At 39.8% G+C, this 17,887-nt stretch overlaps 1 protein-coding gene across 1 annotated transcript in view; it reads left to right on the forward strand.

The window, feature by feature from the left end:
* The first annotated feature begins 1,009 nt into the window (after nt 1-1,009).
* Nucleotides 1,010-17,887, forward strand: part of FOXP2 (forkhead box P2) — an 849,049-nt gene continuing 832,171 nt past the window's right edge. Inside the window, exon 1 of the mRNA XM_053926724.2 lies at nt 1,010-1,318. The gene's annotated coding sequence lies outside the window, so the exon portion shown is untranslated. The remainder of the gene's footprint in view (nt 1,319-17,887) is intronic.

Below are 17,887 nucleotides of genomic sequence, written 5' to 3' on the forward strand. Positions count from 1 at the left end.
GGCAGTTTCTTTTTTCATTCTGGTTACTTTTGCTCCCTTCAGTCACTGATAGGACCCACCTCGAAAGCCTAGGATCCTAAAAGTCGAGCTCAGCCACCCCATCTTTTCAAGCTCCTCCCCCAGGTCCGCGGCACAGGAGACTGGAGTCAGGACCACAATGAAGAGTGAAAAGGACATTTGGCCTCTCTGCACCTCAGGCCGCAGAGGGGCAAACCGTGAAAAGAAAGACCAATTAGCGTTTTAACTCACGTTTGCGTCTCCCTTTCTGACTACCATGCACTTTACAACTCCCCACCACCAAGGGCTTTGGAACCCTTCCAGGTTTGGGGCACTTCACGAGGAATCCCCAGTTTCATTTGCCAGCAGTTCCGTCTGCTGAGAGGACGTACTTTGAGGACTGCCAAGAAGCAGCAGACACAACTCAGCTTTGCCAACACAGCATACGGTTTTGTTCTCTCCTTCCTCCTCACTCCCTTCCTGACTTCCGTCTGGGCCTAGCGGGAGGAGGCAGAACAAGAGTTGGGGAGAGTGTTGGGGAAGATCAGGCCCAGAAAAAACAACTTCACGGGCTAGTTGTTTACATAGCAGGTGTACCTGACGTCAGCCAGGAGGCTCCACTGCGAATTTAAACAGTTTTTCCACCCCGCGTTTTCCCTTCCCTTAAAGAAGTTGGGGGACCAGGGGAAGTAAGTGGTTGGAGGCAACGGGCATCCAAACCGGCCTGTTCCAAACTACTTTTTGAATCAAGAATAGTAACAACGCAAAGGAAAATACAAACAAACAAGTGGTTTAGCGGTACTTTAAGATCCCTTAAGGCGTCCTTTCCCCCAGACCACCGGTCTGAGGAAAGGCGGCCCCACCGCAGTGTGTGCGCAGTTTGAATTGCGAACAACACGCGCGCGAGGGCGGGTGCGCGCTCCCGCTAGCACGGGCGCGCACACACGGGATACACACACGACACGCACATACATACACACACAGATCCGGGTGGGGGGAGCGGTAGCGCGAGACAGCGCGAGCCTCAGAGAAAGCGCGAGATACGCCGGCGCGTGCAGCTCTGCAGCGGGCCCCTAAGCTCCAGCTAGAGCCCCGAGTCTCTCTCAGCCTGACGGCGATTGCGGGTCCAGGTTATTTATGCCGCGGCCGCGTCCGCTGGCTACGGCTTCCTCCTTGCCCCCGGCCCCCACTCTTGGGTGCGCTCCCTACACACGGCAGCAGCTGCTGCTGGGACCCGCGCGTGGGTGTTTTGTTTGGGAGCTTTTGCCTCCGCGCCGCGGGTGCCACCTCACTGGACGCTGCCCAAGCGTCCCCGGTCCTGGTAAGTTTCTTCGCCCTTGATCTAGCGTGCCGCACCTCCTCACCCTCACCCTGTCACCGCCCTGTCCCCGCCACCTTCACTCCAGGCCAAACAGCGACTTTGCTCCGTGGTCCTCTCGCAGAGGCAAGGGCGGCAAACTTTCGCCCCAGCCTCAGCGTGGGGTGCTGCAGAACGGGTGTGACTTGCGTCAAATACCGGCTGCGCGTCTGCGTCGAATTCGGGACCTACCGTTATCACTTGTTATTCCTTTCCATTTTGCGTTGTGATTCGGGAATGGGGGGTCTCTTGGGAGAGGGGAGATTGGTGTTGACTTAGGGATGGTTTTTAGTTTTGATTATGCAAATTGTTGTCTGGTCTGGAGAGGCCTCAGAAATTGAATGTTGGAAGAAATTGTATGTTGAAACACCAGATATGTTTGTTTACTCTTTTATGATTTGTGATTTGTTGTCTCTTCCTCTCCCCCGCCCCACCCCGCCCCAGGAGAAATACTAGTAAAAACATCTGCTGGTGGAAACACTCACTTTATGGTCTAACTGCAGACCTTTATTTACTCATTTGGGCAAGTGCACCCTTCGGATCTCTAAGTTAGACACTTGAGCATACATTTCAGAAGTACTTTTCTGGGAACCAGAGGCGGAGAAGGGACACTTGTGTTTCTCCAGCGAAGAAACTCCTGATCCCTAGTGATGCTTGGGGGTAATCAGGCATCTCCATTGCTGACCCCCATCACGCAGTTTCCCCAGTCTATGGTTAGCACTACCCGGTTCACCCGGGATTTGTCCTGATCTTATATCTCGTGTCGGAAAAGTCTCCTCACTCTGGGTGAGCTTTGGGTGAAATCGCTCCTCTGGGTTCTTCAGGGAGGGCATGTGGGAGGGGCGCAGACCCCTTTTGGAGAAAACGGGAACCTTCTTGATTGGCTTTTAGGTATCAGTTCACAGAGGCCGGAGGACTAGGGACTGCAGGCGGGCGCGCGGGATGGACTTTGACCCAGATGGAGTGTGGGTCCGACGCCACTTAGCGATCACTGCAGCGCATGTGCGACAGCCCCGTGGGTCAGACCCACCAGGTGTCTGCCGGCTACGCCCGCCAGTGTCCTGCACGCGCCTCTCCCTGCCCCTCAGGCCGCAGCGTGCTGGTACACCTCGATCTCTGTGCGAGCTTCTGAGTGGACCCTTGCTTACCGTGGGTGTTTACACTTGGCTGGAGCAGGGAGGAAAAGTTATCCTATATCCTCAGACTCAGAAAGCTGTTAGGTAAGTCTCCCAGGACACCTTGGGAGGAACAGAAGGGACAGGCACGTAAGAATCAAGAATCGGGGACATTGAGAGTGGAACCAGTGAGCGTTTTGCATAGGGAGAAGTCAAAAGAAGCCGAACTGAATACCCCTCGGGAGGCTCTTCAGACTCCGGAATCCCCAAGGAACTAGACCCATCTATGTATTTGTTTTATCAACTTTTTAATTAACAGATTTAAACCACTTGATGGGCAGCTGCTCTCTGTAACGGCCCCATTTCCCCTCTCCCTCCCATATTCTGTCACCACATGCAGAAATCCCGCCAGTTTCTTGATTTTGAGGATTATTCCTCGAGTGCTGTTTGCTTCCAACTGGGTAGGCATTCAGGGCGTGAGGTGAGTAAAGTGGCCTGGGTGAGTGCTCAGAACTACGGGATGGGGAAAGGCTGTGAAAGGCCAGTGGAAGTACGTAGGGTGCATAAATAGATAGTCATCATGGGTTCAGGGTTCAGAAGTGATTAAAGAGCTACCTCCTCAAAGTGCCCTAAGTCTATTTGGAAGAATAATTATTAGCCGATAAGCCCAAGGAGAAAGTGATGTCCTGGTGGCAAGTAGCTGAGTGGACCTTTTCCAACTGGAAGTATTTGAAGAGATTAACTTCTAGAAAACAAAAGTTTGCCTGGAAGGCATATCTTTGTGTGCTCTTCTAACTCAAATAGTTTGGTTAGGCAGTGGTGGAGACAGGAAGGGGCTGTTTAATAGCAAGTCTATGTTAGAGGTCAAAATTGAAGTAAAGATGACCTTTCAGATATTTTCATCTTCAATTTTGTTTTGTGGCATACCTTGGGAAATGTTTTATGTTGTCAGGAACCTGTTTATCTTTTCTGTCCCAGGAGTTAGGGGTAAGTGTATTCTTAGTGTGCTGGAATTTTAAAATGCAGTGTTTGTTTAATACTGCTATACAATTAATTAAAAATTTTGGTTTATTTTTGTATATATATTAATGAAGTGGGTATAAAGTTATATACACTATGATTATTAGGGTCATAAAATTTCACTTCAGCTTTAGAGCTTTTAAAGTTCTTTTCTGTCTTGCTTCCTTCCTTCCTTCTTTTCATTTTTATTGCTTAACTAGATCTATGTTCAGCAGTCGTTCAGTTTAATACTTTGTTAAGAAACCCACTATTTCATTGTAGTCTAAAAATAAGTGAAATAAATGCTTAATTGTGGTTAAGTTACTAACTTTTTAAAAAGAAACTAGAAAACTGATGATATATCCCTGTAGGTGAGAGAGGACATTCAATTTAAAAAGATCATCTTAAAATTCATTAAAAAAACGATTTTATTTATTTATTTTTAGAGAGATGGTAAGGGAGGAAGAAAGAGAGGGAAAGAAACATCCATGTGTGAGAGATACATCAACTGGTTGCCTCTAGCGCGCCCCCAACATGAGTCCTGGCCCGCAACCCAGGCATGTGCCCTGACTGGGAATCAAACCAGCAACCTTTTTGTTCACAGGCCAGCGCTCAATCCACTGAGTAACATTAGCCAGGGCTAAAGTTCACTTTTAAGTGCAAGAAGTTTTAGGGAATAATTTTTAACATTCAACTTCAACATGAGTACAATAAATGCTTTTTTAAATACACAGATTATTGAAATGTCATGCATTAGAATGGATACTAAAATAATCAAATAAATATATATACAAATAATTATGAACTATTGAAACTGCTTTGTCAAAATTCCTCAACTTATATTTATTGATTCAGATTGATGGAAATTCTAGAATTAAAACATGTTTTTTACAGATTCATACTCTAGAAAGGAAATGGACCTTCAATTACATTATGTGAGAATGATTTAATCGTGGTATCTGAGTAAACTGTCATTGGAGTTTTTTTATTGCATTTATAGTACAGTAGTTTTGCTTTAAAAATTTTGTAATATTCTAGAAACCTAAAATAGAAGGGAATTGTATGTGGCACACCATAAAATTAGGGGGAAAAGGGTAATCATTAAATTTACAGGTAACCTGTGTTGAGAAACTATTCCTTTTGTACAAATAAAAATTCAGAAAAAGAAAATAACTCTTTGCAGAGCTAAAGTACTTTTTGTAAAGTACTAGAATTACACTTTATGAAAAGTATACTTAAGTATGTGAAAATAACTTCATGGCTTGAGTGAAACTCGTCGAGGCATATTATAGTATAATGAATGTAGCCAGACAAATGTACCATATTTTTTATTTCAGGAGAGAATGTGAGGGATGCAGAACTTACATAAAATTAATATTATCTGTGATATTTTAAAGGATTTATAGCTGGTTCTGTCTTATCACCCTTGTCTATTTTTATGTTGACAACCTCATGTTAGTTCAGCTATTAGTTATAATACTAATAAAAAACAGGATGACAGAGGTGTTCATGTATTTTCTGCCTCTTCATTTAAATCAGAAAGAGCCCATTGACTAAGTAATTTATAACTAAGAAGTTCTTTTGACATCATTGTTGCTAGACAAAATTTTAAATCACAGTTGAATTCAGAGATAATAGCAATTTCATTAATATTACTGAATAGTAATTCTTAGCATACTCAAACTATTTTCTCTTTAACTTTGTTGTGAATAGTAGTACCCTTAATAGTAAGTGGCTGGATCCACAAAGTTCTAACCAGTGCCCATATTCACACTCCTTTTAGCAAAAAGAAACCCAAATTCCTGATTTGTATAGATTTTGAAAGTAACCTTATTTATATAGCCCATAATTTATATAGTTGTAACACATATGATTAAATTCCACTGTTGTTTATATTCTTAAGACTTCTGAAAAAGTAATCCATGTGTTTGAAACTTTAAGTGTTTCAGTATTCAGGCTCTGTAAGACAATTCAATTTCATGTGCCATAGTTTTCTTTGGTTCTGTTTCTTTTTTACATGACATAAATATTTTCTTAGGACCACCTATTTATCTCTTAATTCATTGGGACTCCAGTCATATTACTTCCATAGACTTTTTATTTTAATCCTCAACAAGAATATTTTTCATTGCCTTCAGAGAATACGGGAGAGATAAGCCTCCCACAGATACGCAGGCCAGGGATTGCATGTGCCCGGACGAGAGATCCACAAGCACCGTAGGCATTTACTCTAATCAGGAATCAACCCTGCAACCTTTCAATTATGGCACAATGCTCCAACTAACTGAGCCACACTGACCAGGGCTCACTTACACAGCTTTATGAAGTAAAATGATTTTAAGTTCTTTGATCTTTTTTAAAATTATTTTTTATTTTTAATTCTATTACTGTTGTTCAAGTACAGCTGCCACCATTTTCAATTCACCACTGCTGCCCGTCCCACCCATCCCTGCCTCCTACCTTTGAACCTCCCAACTTTGGCTTTGTCCACGTGTCCTTTGATGTACCTTCCCCTACTTTCCCTCATTATATCTCTTCCCCTCCCCTCTGGTTACTATTGCTTTGTTCTTTATTTCAATGTTTCTGGTTATATTTTGCTTGCTTGTTTGTTTTGTTGATTAGATTCTACCAATAGGTGAGATCATATGGTATTTGTCTTTCACCGCCTGGCTTATTTCACTTAGCATACTGCTCTCCAGTTCCATCCATGCTGTAATGAAGGGTAGGAGCTCCTTTTTTCTGCTGCATACTGTCCCATTTTGTAAACGTACCATAATTTTATTATCCACTTATTTACTGGTGGGCACTTAGGTTGCATCCAGTAATTGGCTATTGTTTATTGTGCTGCTATGAACATTGGGGTGCATAGGTTCTTTGAATTGGTGTTTCAGGATTCTTAGGGTATAGTTCCAGCAGTGGAATTGCTGGGTCAAAAAGCACTTCCATTTTTGTTTTTTGGGGGAAATTCCATACTGTTTTCCACAGTGGCTGTACCAGTCTGTGCTCCCACCAACAGTGCACTAAGGTTCCCTTTTCTCCACAACCTCTCCAGCACTTACTGTTTGTTGATTTCTTTATGATGGCCATTCTGACCAGTGTGAAGTGGTATCTCTTTGTGGTTTTAATTAGCATCTCTCTGATGGCAAGTGATGATGAGCACCCTTTCATATGTCTCTGAGCCCTCTGTATGTCCTCCTTAGAGACTTGTCTGTTCAAGTCCTTTGCCATTTTTTAATTGGGTTGTTTATCTTCCTGGAGTGGAGTCATGTGAATTCTTCATATATTTTGGAGATCAAACCCTTGTCTGAGGTATCATTGGCAAATATATTTTCCTGTGTGGTTGGTTCCCTTTTCATTTTGCTGATGGTTTGTTTACTGTGCAGAAGCATTTTTATTTTTATAAGATCCCATTTGTTTATTCTTTCCTTTATGTCCCCTGTTCTAGAGGACATATCCGTGAAAATATTTCTACATGGAATATCTGAGATTTTCCTGCCTGTGTTCTCTACTCTAGGATTTCTGGTGTCACAGCTTGTATTTAAGTCTTTTATCCACCTTGAATTTATTTTTGTGTATGGTGTAAGTCAGTGATCAAGTTTCATTTTCTTTGCATGGAGCTGTCCAGATCTCCCAACACCACTTGTTGAAGAGGCTAATTTTACTCTATTTTGTGCTTCTTCCCCCATTGTCAAATATTAATCGACCATAGATACGGGGATTTATTTCTGGGCTCTCTATTCTTTTCCATGGTCTATGTGTCCATTCTTATGCCAGTACCAGAGTGTTTTGATTACAATGGCCTCATAAAAATTTTATGTTAGGTATTGTGATCCCTCCTGCTTTGTTTTTCCATCTCAAAATTGCTGAAGCTCTTCGGGGTCATTTATGGTTCCATATCAATTTTTGAAATTTTTGTTCTGTATCTGTGAAATATGTCATTAGTATTTTAATAGTGATTGCATTGAATCTGTCAATTGGTTTTGGTAGTATGGACATTTAGAAGATGTTAATTTTTCCAGTTCATGAGCAGGTTATATACTTCCATTTTTTTGTGTGTTCCTTAATTTCTTTCTTTAGTGTTGTGTAGATTTCTGAATGTAGATCTTTTATCTCCTTGGTTAGGTTTATTCCAAGGTACTTTATTTTTCTTGTTGCTATAGAAGATGGGACTTTTTCCTGATTTCTGACTCTGAAATTTTGTTATTGGTGTGTAAAAATGCCTTCAGTTTCTGGATATTGATATTGTATCCCACTGTTTTGCCACATTCACTTATTAGGTCCAGTAGTTTTTGGGTGGAGTCTATAGGGTTTTCTATGTACACTATCATATCATCTGAAAACAGTGACAGTTTTGATTCATCCTTTTCAATTTGGATGCCTTTCATTTCTTTTTCTTTTCTAATTGCTGTGGCTTGGACTTCCAATACTATGTTGAATAGAAGTGGTAAAAGTGGACTTCCTAGTCTTGTTCCTGATCTTAGTGAGAAAGCTTTTAGTTTGCCCATTGAGTATCATGTTGTCTGTAGGTTTGTGATATATGGTCTTTATTATATTGAGTTATGCTCCCTCTATGCCAAATTTACTGAGTGTTTTTCTCATAAATAGGTGCTGTGCCTTATCAAAAGTTTTTTCCACATTTATTGCTATGATGATGTGATTTTAGTCTTTGCTTTTGTTTATGTGATGTATTACATTTATCGATTTGTGAATAACGTACCATCCTTGCATCCCGGGATGAATCCCACTTGATCATGCTGTATGATCTTTTTAATGTATTACTGGATGCTGTTTGCCAATATTTTGTTGATGATTTTAGCATCTGTGTTCATCAGTGATTTTGGCTGTAGTTTTGTATCTTTTTTATGTCTTTGTCTGGTTTTGGAATTAGGATGATGCTGGCTTTGAAAAAGGAGTTTGGAAGTCATCTGTCTTCTTTGATTTTTTGGAATATCTGATAAGAAGAGGGGTAAGCTCTTTGTTAAATGTTTTGTAAAATTCTCCTGTGAAACTGTCCGGTCCAAGGCTTCTGTGTGCCAGGAGTTTTTGGATTACTGCTTTGATTTCATCAGCTGTTATCGGTCTGTGCAGGCTTTCTTTTTCTTCTCCATTCAGTTTTGGGAGATTATATTTTTGTAGAAATTTGTCCCATTCACCTAGGTTTTCAAATTTCTTGGAATGTAGTTGTTCCTAATAATTTCTTACAATCCTTTGTACTTATGTGGTATCTTTCATTTCTGCATTTATTTCATTTCTCTCTCTCTCTCTCTCAATGAGTCTGCTTAAAGGCTTGTGGATTTCATTTATTTTTTCAAAGAAGAAGCTCCTGGATTTATTGATCCTTTGGATTGTTCTTTTAGTCTCTATGTTGTTTAATTCTGCTCTAATCTTGGTTATTTCCTTCCTTCTAGTCACTCTGGACTTTGTTTGTTGTTGTTCTTCTGGTTCTTGTAGATATAGGGTTAGGTTTTTATTTGAATGTTTCTATCTTTTTTAGGTAGGTCTGTATTGCTATGAACTTCCCTCTCAGAACTACCTTTCTTGTGACCCATAAGCTTGGGACTGTTGTATGGTCATTTTCACTTGTTTCCAGAAAAATTTCGATCTCTTCTTTGATCTCATTATTAACCAATTCATTGTTTAATAGCATTCTATTTAACCTCCAATTATTTTAGTGTTTTTGAGTTTTTTCCTTGAAGTTGGTTTCTAGTTTCAAGCCCTTGTAGTTCGAGAAAATGCTTGATATGATTCCAATATTCTTGAATTTGTTGAGGCTTGTTTTGTATCCTATCATATGGTGTATCTTTGAAAATATTCCATATGCATTTGAAAAGAATGTGTATTTTGATTCCTTGGGATGAAAGTTTATATGTCTGTTAAGCCCATTTGATCTAGGGTATTGTTCAATGCTGCAATATCCATGTTGATATTTTGTTTGGAAGATCTATCCATTTTTGACATTGGGATGTTATAATCCCCTACTATAATTGTGTTTCTGTCAGTATCTTTCTTGAAGTCCTCCAAGATTTTCCTTATGTATTTGAGTGCATCTATGTTAGGTGCATATATGTTTACAATGTTTATGTCTTGATGGATTCTTCCCTTGAGTATTATTAAGTGACCTTCTGGGTGTCTTTTTATGACCCTTTTTTTGAAGTCTATTTTGTCTGATATTGTTATTGGTACCCCGGCTTTTTTTTTTTGCCTGTCCATTTACTTGGAATATTTGTTTCCAGCCTTTCACTTTCAGTCTATGTAGTTCTTTTGTTCTGAGGTGGGTCTCTTGTAGACAGCATATGTGTGGGTCATATTTTCTTTTCCATTCAGCTACCCTAAGTCTTTGCACTGTAGTATTTCATCCATTTACATTTAATGTTATTATTGATGAGTACTTTTTCATTTTCACCCCTTTGTACCTGTGTTCCTCTCTCTCTCATTTTTTCCTACCTCTTCTTATAACAATCCCTTTAGCATATCTTGAAGTGCTAGTTTTGTGGAGATGTATTCTTTCAGCCTTCTTTTATCTTGGAAACTCCTTATTACCTTCCATGTAAGTGAGAGTCTTGCTTGGTACAGTAGTCTTGGTTGCAGGCCTTTGCTTTTCCTTACTTGGAATATTTCTTGCCATTCTCTCCTAGCTTGCAGTGTTTCTTTTGGGAAATCAGCTGAGAGCCTTATTGGAGCTCATTTGTATGTTACTTCCTGTTTTTCCCTTGTGACTTTTAACATTTTCTCTTTCCTTTAAAACTTGGCATTTTTATTATGATGTTTCTTGTAGTAGGCCTCTTTGGGTTCATCTTGATTTGGACCCTTTGTGCTTCCTAAACTTTTATGGTGTTTCTCCTCTCCAAGTTCGGGATAATTTTCTGTCATTATTTTTTCAAACTGGGTTTTTATCCCTTGCTCATTTTCTTCTCCCGCTGGTATTCCTATGACTTGAATATTGTTGCATTTCAAGTTGTCTTGAAGTTCCCTTAAGTTATCTTCATATTTTTTGAGTCTTTTTTTTTTTTTTTTTTGTGCAGCTCTGTACCTGGCGGTTTCTTCCTACTTTGTCCTCCATGTCACTAATTCTGTCCTGTGCTTCATCCAGTCTGCTTGCAATTACTTCTAGTGTGTTTTTTATTTCAGAAATTGTATTTATTTCTTCCTGGTTCTTGTTTTTAGTTTCTATTTCCTTTTTCATACTGTTATAGTTTTCATTCAGTTCCTTCTAGTAGTCTGCGAGTTCTCTAAGCATCCTTATAACCATTCTTTTGAATTCTATATCTGATAGTTTGCCTCCATTTCATTTAGCTCTTTTAGTGGGGATCCTTCTGTTCCTTTTGATTGTAGATTGTTTCTTTTTCTCCCCATTTTAGTGACTCTTTTTGTTTGTTTCTGTGATTCATGATGCTCTGCTTTGCTAGCTCTCTTTGTAGGTGAACTTCTATGGTAGATTCGTTGGACTCTGGGGTGAGGTTTCTTTGATTTCCTTGTCTAGGTGCTCTAGAGTTACCCTCTTTTTTCAGTTGGGCTCTCTTGTTGTACTTGGGCTTTATGAGTTGGTGGCTCCTTTTTTGGTAGGTTCTATCCTCCAACGGGTTTACAGCTATTCACAACTCCCACCTTATGTGGTACGTGATCTGGTGCAGGGCAAAAGTGTAGTGGATTATGATAGCAGGAGAGTATTCTGTGGTATTTAAAGTACCAACAAGTAGAGAAAAGATAGGATATCCTTTGGAGAAGTACGGCAATAATTGTGATATTTCACCCAACCAATCACTTAAAAAAAAGATATTTATTGATTATGCTATTACAGTTGTCCCATTTCCGCCCCTTCACTCAACTCCATCCTGCCCACCCCCTCCCTCCCACATTTCCCCCCTATAGTTGATGTCCATGGGTCATACTTATAAGTTCTTTGGCTTCTACATTTCCTACACTATTCTTACCCTCCCCCTGTCTATTTTCTACCTATTATTTATGCTATTTATTCTCTGTACCTTTCCCCCCTCTCTCCCCTTCCCACTCCCCTATTGATAACCCTCCATGTGATCTCCATTTCTGTGGTTCTGTTCCTGTTCTAGTTGTTTGCTTAGTTTGCTTTTGTTTTTGTTTTAGGTGTGGTTGTTAATAACTGTGAGTTTGCTGTCATTCTTACTGTTAATATTTTTTATCTTCTTTTTCTTAGATAAGTCCCTTTAACATTTCATATAATAATGGCTTGGTGATGATGAACTCCTTGAACTTGACCTTATCTGAGAAGCACTTTATCTGCCCTTCCATTCTAAATGATAGCTTTGCTGGATACAGTAATCTTAGATGAAGGCCCTTGCCTTCCCTGACTTTGAATTCTTCTTGCCAGTCCCTTCTTGCCTGTAAAGTCTCTTTTGAGAAATCAGCTGACAGCCTTATGGGAACCCCTTTGTAGGTAACTGTGTCCTTTTCTCTTGCTGCTTCTAAGATTCTCTCCTTCTGTTTCATCTTAGGTAATGTAATTATGATGTGCCTTGGTGTGTTCCACCTTGGGTCTAGCTTCTTTGGGACTCTCTGAGCTTCCTGGACTTCCTGGAAGTCTATTTCCTTTGCCAGATTAGGGAAGTTCTCCATTATTTGTTCAAATAAGTTTTCAATTGTTTGCTCTTCCTCTTCTCCTTCTGGCAGAAAATAATGAAGAAACAAGAATTCGGAAAAATGAGGAGAGGCTTAGGAACCTCCAGGACATTGGTTAAATGTACCACTTTTTTTAAAGGTGAAAAAGTGATAAGACTTGTTATATGGGAAGAATAATGTGAGCTGACAACAGAAAAAAGAGTGCTTATGCTAGGTTAGATGGTAAGATGTCGTGAGATTAAAGGATAGAAACTTGGTGCACTGTGCGAGAGAATGAAGTTGACCACAGCAGTAATAAAGCTAAGGAAAATAGTAAAATGGACCAAGACCAGGGAAGGGTGCTATGTGGGAATAGGAACTTCAATAATATGACAAGAAGCATATGATCTGAATAAAAAGAATAAAAAGTAAAAGAAAAAGAGTAGTGTGTTATGGGAATACAAGTGAAGTGAAGAAAGAGAAATTAAAATGCTATAGGAAAAGAAGAACAAAGAAAACCAAACAATGAAATCAAACAAATAAAACAAAGTAAACTAAACTAAGGAAGAGAAATAAAAAAGAAAATAAAAAGTAATGATTATAATAAAAGAAAAATAAAATAAATCATAAAATGCAAGTTCTGTAGGATAGCAAAGTGAATTTTGTCTGTTGTTTGCTTTAGCTTTCTGATTTTTCCCTGTATATGTCTTTGATCCTTTTATAGCTACAGGTCTTACTCTTTTACACTTGGAAGAAAAGAGGGAAAAAAACCCCTTCTACACTCTCAACATTGCAGTGTTACTTATTAATTTAATAAATATTAAATTAATCAAATGAGGAAAATATATAAAATGAATATTAAATGTCAAAGACATAAAGCATACTATCTTTCACATGTAGTGATCTCCAGCTTGGGCTGAATCTAAAATATCTAAGATACAAAGTTTGAGTAACTAAATTAAAGTTTTCCCAGACACTTTCCTGTACTCCAGGTTTTCAACCAAGCCCAACCTGAGAAACAGTAAACCCTTCATTAGTGTAATGAAAGTAAAGTCAAGTACTGATTGTGATGGTCAACTACCTTTGCTTTTCCGTCGTTAAAAGTTGTAAGTTGCATTTTAATAGTTTTGTGTGATATTGAAAAAAGCCTCCTGCTGACTTTATTTTTTAAAAAATTTTAAATTACTTTATTGATGTTCAATTACAGTTGTCTGCGTTTTCTCCCCACCTCTACCCCACCTCAGCTAAACCCACCTCCCCTCCCAGCTTCAACCCTCCCCCTTGGTTTTGCCCATGTGTCCTTTATAGTAGTTCCTGAAAACCCTTCTCCCCACTATCCCTTCCCCCCACCCCTCTGGCTATTGTTAGATTGTTCTTAATTTCAATGTCTTTGGTTATATTTTGTTTGCTTTTTTTCTTTTGTTGATTATGTTCCAGTGAAAGGTGAGATCATATGGTATTTGTCCCTCACCGCCTGGCTTATTTCACTTAGCATAATGCTCTCCAGTTCTATCCATGCTGTCGCTAAATGAATAAGCTCCTTCTTTCTCTCTGCTGCGTAGAATTCCATTGTGTAAATGTACCATAGTTTTTGGATCCACTCATTTGCTGATGGGCACTTAAGTTGCTTGCAGTACTTGGCTATTGTAAATTGTGCTGCTATGAACATCGGGGTGCATAGGTTCTTTTGGATTGGTGTTTCAGAGTTCTCAGGGTATAATCCCAGCAGTGGAAAGGAAACCCATTTGATATAGCAACAAGAAAAATAAAGTACCTAGGAATAATCCTAACCAAGGAGATGAAAGACCTGTACTCAGAAAACTACACAACCCTGAAGAAAGAAATTAAGGAAGACACAAACAAATAGAAGCATGTACCATGCTCATGGATTGCAAGAATTAACATCATCAAAATGGCCATACCACTCAAAGTGATTTATAGATTCAATGCAATCCCTATTGAAGGGATTAATATGACATATTATATGACATATTATATGACATATGACATATTATTAATATGACATATTTCACAGATATAGAACAAGCAGTTCAGAAATTTATATAGAACCATAAACAACCCTGAATACCTGCAGCAATTCTGAGAAAGTAGAACAAAGCAGGAGGGATCACAATACCTGATATCAAACTGTATTAAAAGGCCACTGTCATCAAAACAGCCTGGTACTGGTGTAAAAACAGGCACATAGACCAATGGAACAGAACAGAGAGTCCAGAAATAAACCCAAGTCTCTACAGTCAATTAATATTTGACAAAGGAGGCAGGAACATAAAATGGAGCAAAAATAGCCTGTTCAACAAATGGTGTTGGGAGATCTGGACAGCTACCTGAAAAAAAAAAGAAACTGGATCACCAACTTCACCATACACAAAAATAAATTCAAGGTGGGTAAAAGACTTAAATATAAGTCGTAACACTATAAAAGTCCCAGAGGAAAACATTATCAGGAAAATCTCAGACATTCCACGCAGCAACATCCTCACAGACATGTCCCCCTAAAGCAAGGGACATAAAGGAAAGAATAACCAAATGGGACCTCATCAAAATAAAAAGCTTCTGCATGGCTGAAGAAAATAGCACTAAATTACAAAGAGAACCAACATTATGGGAAAACATATTTGCCAATGATACCTCAGACAAGGGCCTGATCTCCATAATATATATAGAACTCACACAACTGCACTCCAGGAAGACAAATAATCCAATTAAAAATGGGCAAAGTAGTTGAACACAGCTCCAAGGAAGACATACAGAGGGCTCCTGCTGACTTTACACCCACCAAGTGGGTTCTGCTGGTCTTCCAGGATGCTGCAGGCAGAGTGGGGCTGGGCTCCATTTTTAAAATTTTCCTTTCCTGCGGTTCTGCATTGTCGTCTTGGTCTCGGCTCTAATATTTACAGGTGTCCAGCCTCCAGCAGAAGTCCTTAGAGTGCTGTGTGGCTCCCACTGTCCATATTCACCAGGCCAGCACCTTTAATCCACCTTATTGTGCCACCCTTCGATTAGTCTGTGAGGTGCACCGAATGGAAGCAACTAGCACTCCTGCTCCCTCTTTGTTTTGTCTGGGGCTCTTCTCAGGCAAAGTCCCTTCGGGGCAGTTTAGTTCCCCTGTTTAATTAAGTCTCTCTGGAGACTGCTCCCCCTCCGAGACCCTGCTGCCCCACTTTGATCAGTCTGTGAGATGCCCTGATTTGGTGCAAATTGTGCCCCTCCTCCTTCTTCACTGGTCTGGTCATGGTGCACGAGAGTTCCTTAAACATCTGCTAAGGTCCTCGTTTTGAGCAATCCCTCTTGTTTGTACGGGCCATTCTTAACAAGTGCCTGCACACAGCCAAAGTCTCTGAGCAGTCCTGAGACTGTCTGAGTCAGGGTCTGTCATGGCCCAACTCTTCTCCCATCTCCATGTGTCACCTAGCTCCCCAATTTCTCTGCTACTGTCCCAGCCAGTGCCCATAGGCCCAGCTGGGTAACACTGCCTCTGTGTGTCTCCCACTGTGTCTTTATCCCTCCGTGGCTTCAAGCATCCAGGTTGCCCTGTGCAAGACTGGCTCCCCTGCTCTGGGAGGGGAGGGAGATGCAAAGTTACAGTCGCTGATCCAGCTCTCCTCCAAAGCTCCTGTGGCAGCCACCACCCCTGGCACCAGCTGGGGACCGCAGCAGCTGAGGTCCTGGTGCAGGTCCCAGGGACCTTTCTGTTGGCCTATGGGATCTCCTTACTGTCTATTTTTAAGCGTCCTTTGCAATCTTTGGCTTTCAAACTTCTTATATGCTGGGATTCCATTGGCTGTCCACTCTGTTCTTTAGAAGATCAGCTAGGGTGAGGGGAAGGGAGGGGGAAAGAGAGGGAGAGAAGCATCAACGTGTGGTTGCCTCTTGCATGCCCTCAGTGGGGGACCTGGCCCACAACCCAGGCATGTGCCCAGGCTGGGAATTGAACTTGTGACCATTTGATTAGTAGGCCAGTACTCAATACACCAAGCCACAAAAAACAGGGCTATTTTTCAATACCCTAACTAAGCATAATTAAGAGAGTTGTCTAAAAATACCATTACTTTCTTTTAAGCCCAGCATTTATTGTGGTAGAATATTCTTTCCTGTAGAAAAATTTTTCTTGTTGTTATTCTTTCCTATTCAAATAAGTTTATATTTCCAGTTGCTTATTTACTTATACCTTATTACCTCTGATATATTTTCGCATACACTCTTTTGTTCTGCTCTGTGTATGTATTCATCCCCCTTACTCAAATTTTCCAGACAAACAAATTAAAAAAGAGAGTCACTTTGGTGATATATAAATAAATATTACGACTAAGAGGTTAATGTTAGAATATTAAAATTCTGAAGAGAGTTCTGTAATGAAGATTTGGAATTATTTTATTCCAACACTATTAATATTAAATTGAGAAAATAAACCCATATGTGTGGGGACTTATCTCTAGTAGTAGCATTCATTAAAACTACGTTTTCTCTAAAAAGATGCCTTGCTCATTTGCTAAATCCTCAGATGTGGTATTATTCAATATTGGCCTAATTATTTTTAGGAACATAATCTCAATTTTGTAACCAGAGTAACTGAGAATTTGGGTTGGTTTATACAAATTTTTGACTAGCAGCCAAATTAACAGAGTATATCTGTGTTCTACAATGGGATATACTGGCATACCACTACTTTGTTTTAAAAACATCATATTTTATTGATTTGGAGCTTGTGATTCACTTTGAATCCTAACACCTTTCTTTTTTTCTATGAATTGCCAAATTGTTTTGAATCCTAATACCTTTGCATTTTGTAATTGTGAACTTTGCCTTTTTAAATTGACATATTTGTTTAGAATTCCAACTCACCTTCTATTAAGAATTTGAATTCTAAAATTCTCTCAATTATATAATTTTATTTATAATTTCATTTAAAATGTATTTTTCTCAAAGAATTATCTATTGACTACCTGGCTGGGTAGCTCCATTGGTTAGAGCATTGTTCCAATACAATATGCCAAAGTTGCTGGTTCCATTCCCAGTGATGGGCAAATACAATCACCAACCTATGAATGCATAAATAAGTGGAACAACAAATCCATATTTCTCTCTCCACCTCCCTCCCTCTCTCCCTCCCTCTCCAGGTCCCTCTCACTCTCTCCCTTTCCTCCCTCTTTCCCTATCTGTCTCTCTCTAAATTCAATAAATAATTTTTTTAATTTTTATTAAAACATTTAAAGATTTTATTTATTTATTTTAAAGAAGTGAGGGAGAAAGAGAGGGCGAGAAACATCAATGTGTGGTTGCCTCTCACCTGCCCTCTACTGGGGACCTGACCTGGCCTGCAGCCCAGGCATGTTCCCTGACTGGGAATTGAACCTGTGACCCTTTGGTTTGAAGGCCAGTGCTCAATCCACTAAACTACATCCACCAGGGCACAATAAATAATTTAAAAAAAAAGAAAAGAAAAATTTATCTATTGGGGTCCAAGGGCAACCTTTTGAATTAATAGTTATTTGAAATATGTGTTCTTGGACCTATGCTGTACTGACTATATTTGACTTCTTGTTCAGTTGCACAGTTCTCTCTCTTTACAATACAAAAAGGATCTCTAGAATATAACTTCCCATTATATCGATAAATATGTCCTAAGGAGCTGATGTCTTAATTCCTTTCTGCTGTGGCTAATTATTTCCATTAGAAGAGCAAAAAAATTTTAAATGTTGAAAAAGCACATTACTGTGAAGCATGTGAATCCCAAGTGGTTTAAAACCCTCTGCACTTCCTGTTCACTCTCTAACCATGACCTCACTGTGTGTGCCCACACCTGCATTGTATGTTGCAGGGCCTG

The sequence above is a fragment of the Desmodus rotundus genome, chromosome 6 (assembly GCF_022682495.2).
Source record: "Desmodus rotundus isolate HL8 chromosome 6, HLdesRot8A.1, whole genome shotgun sequence".
Classification (NCBI taxonomy): Eukaryota; Metazoa; Chordata; class Mammalia; order Chiroptera; family Phyllostomidae; genus Desmodus; species Desmodus rotundus.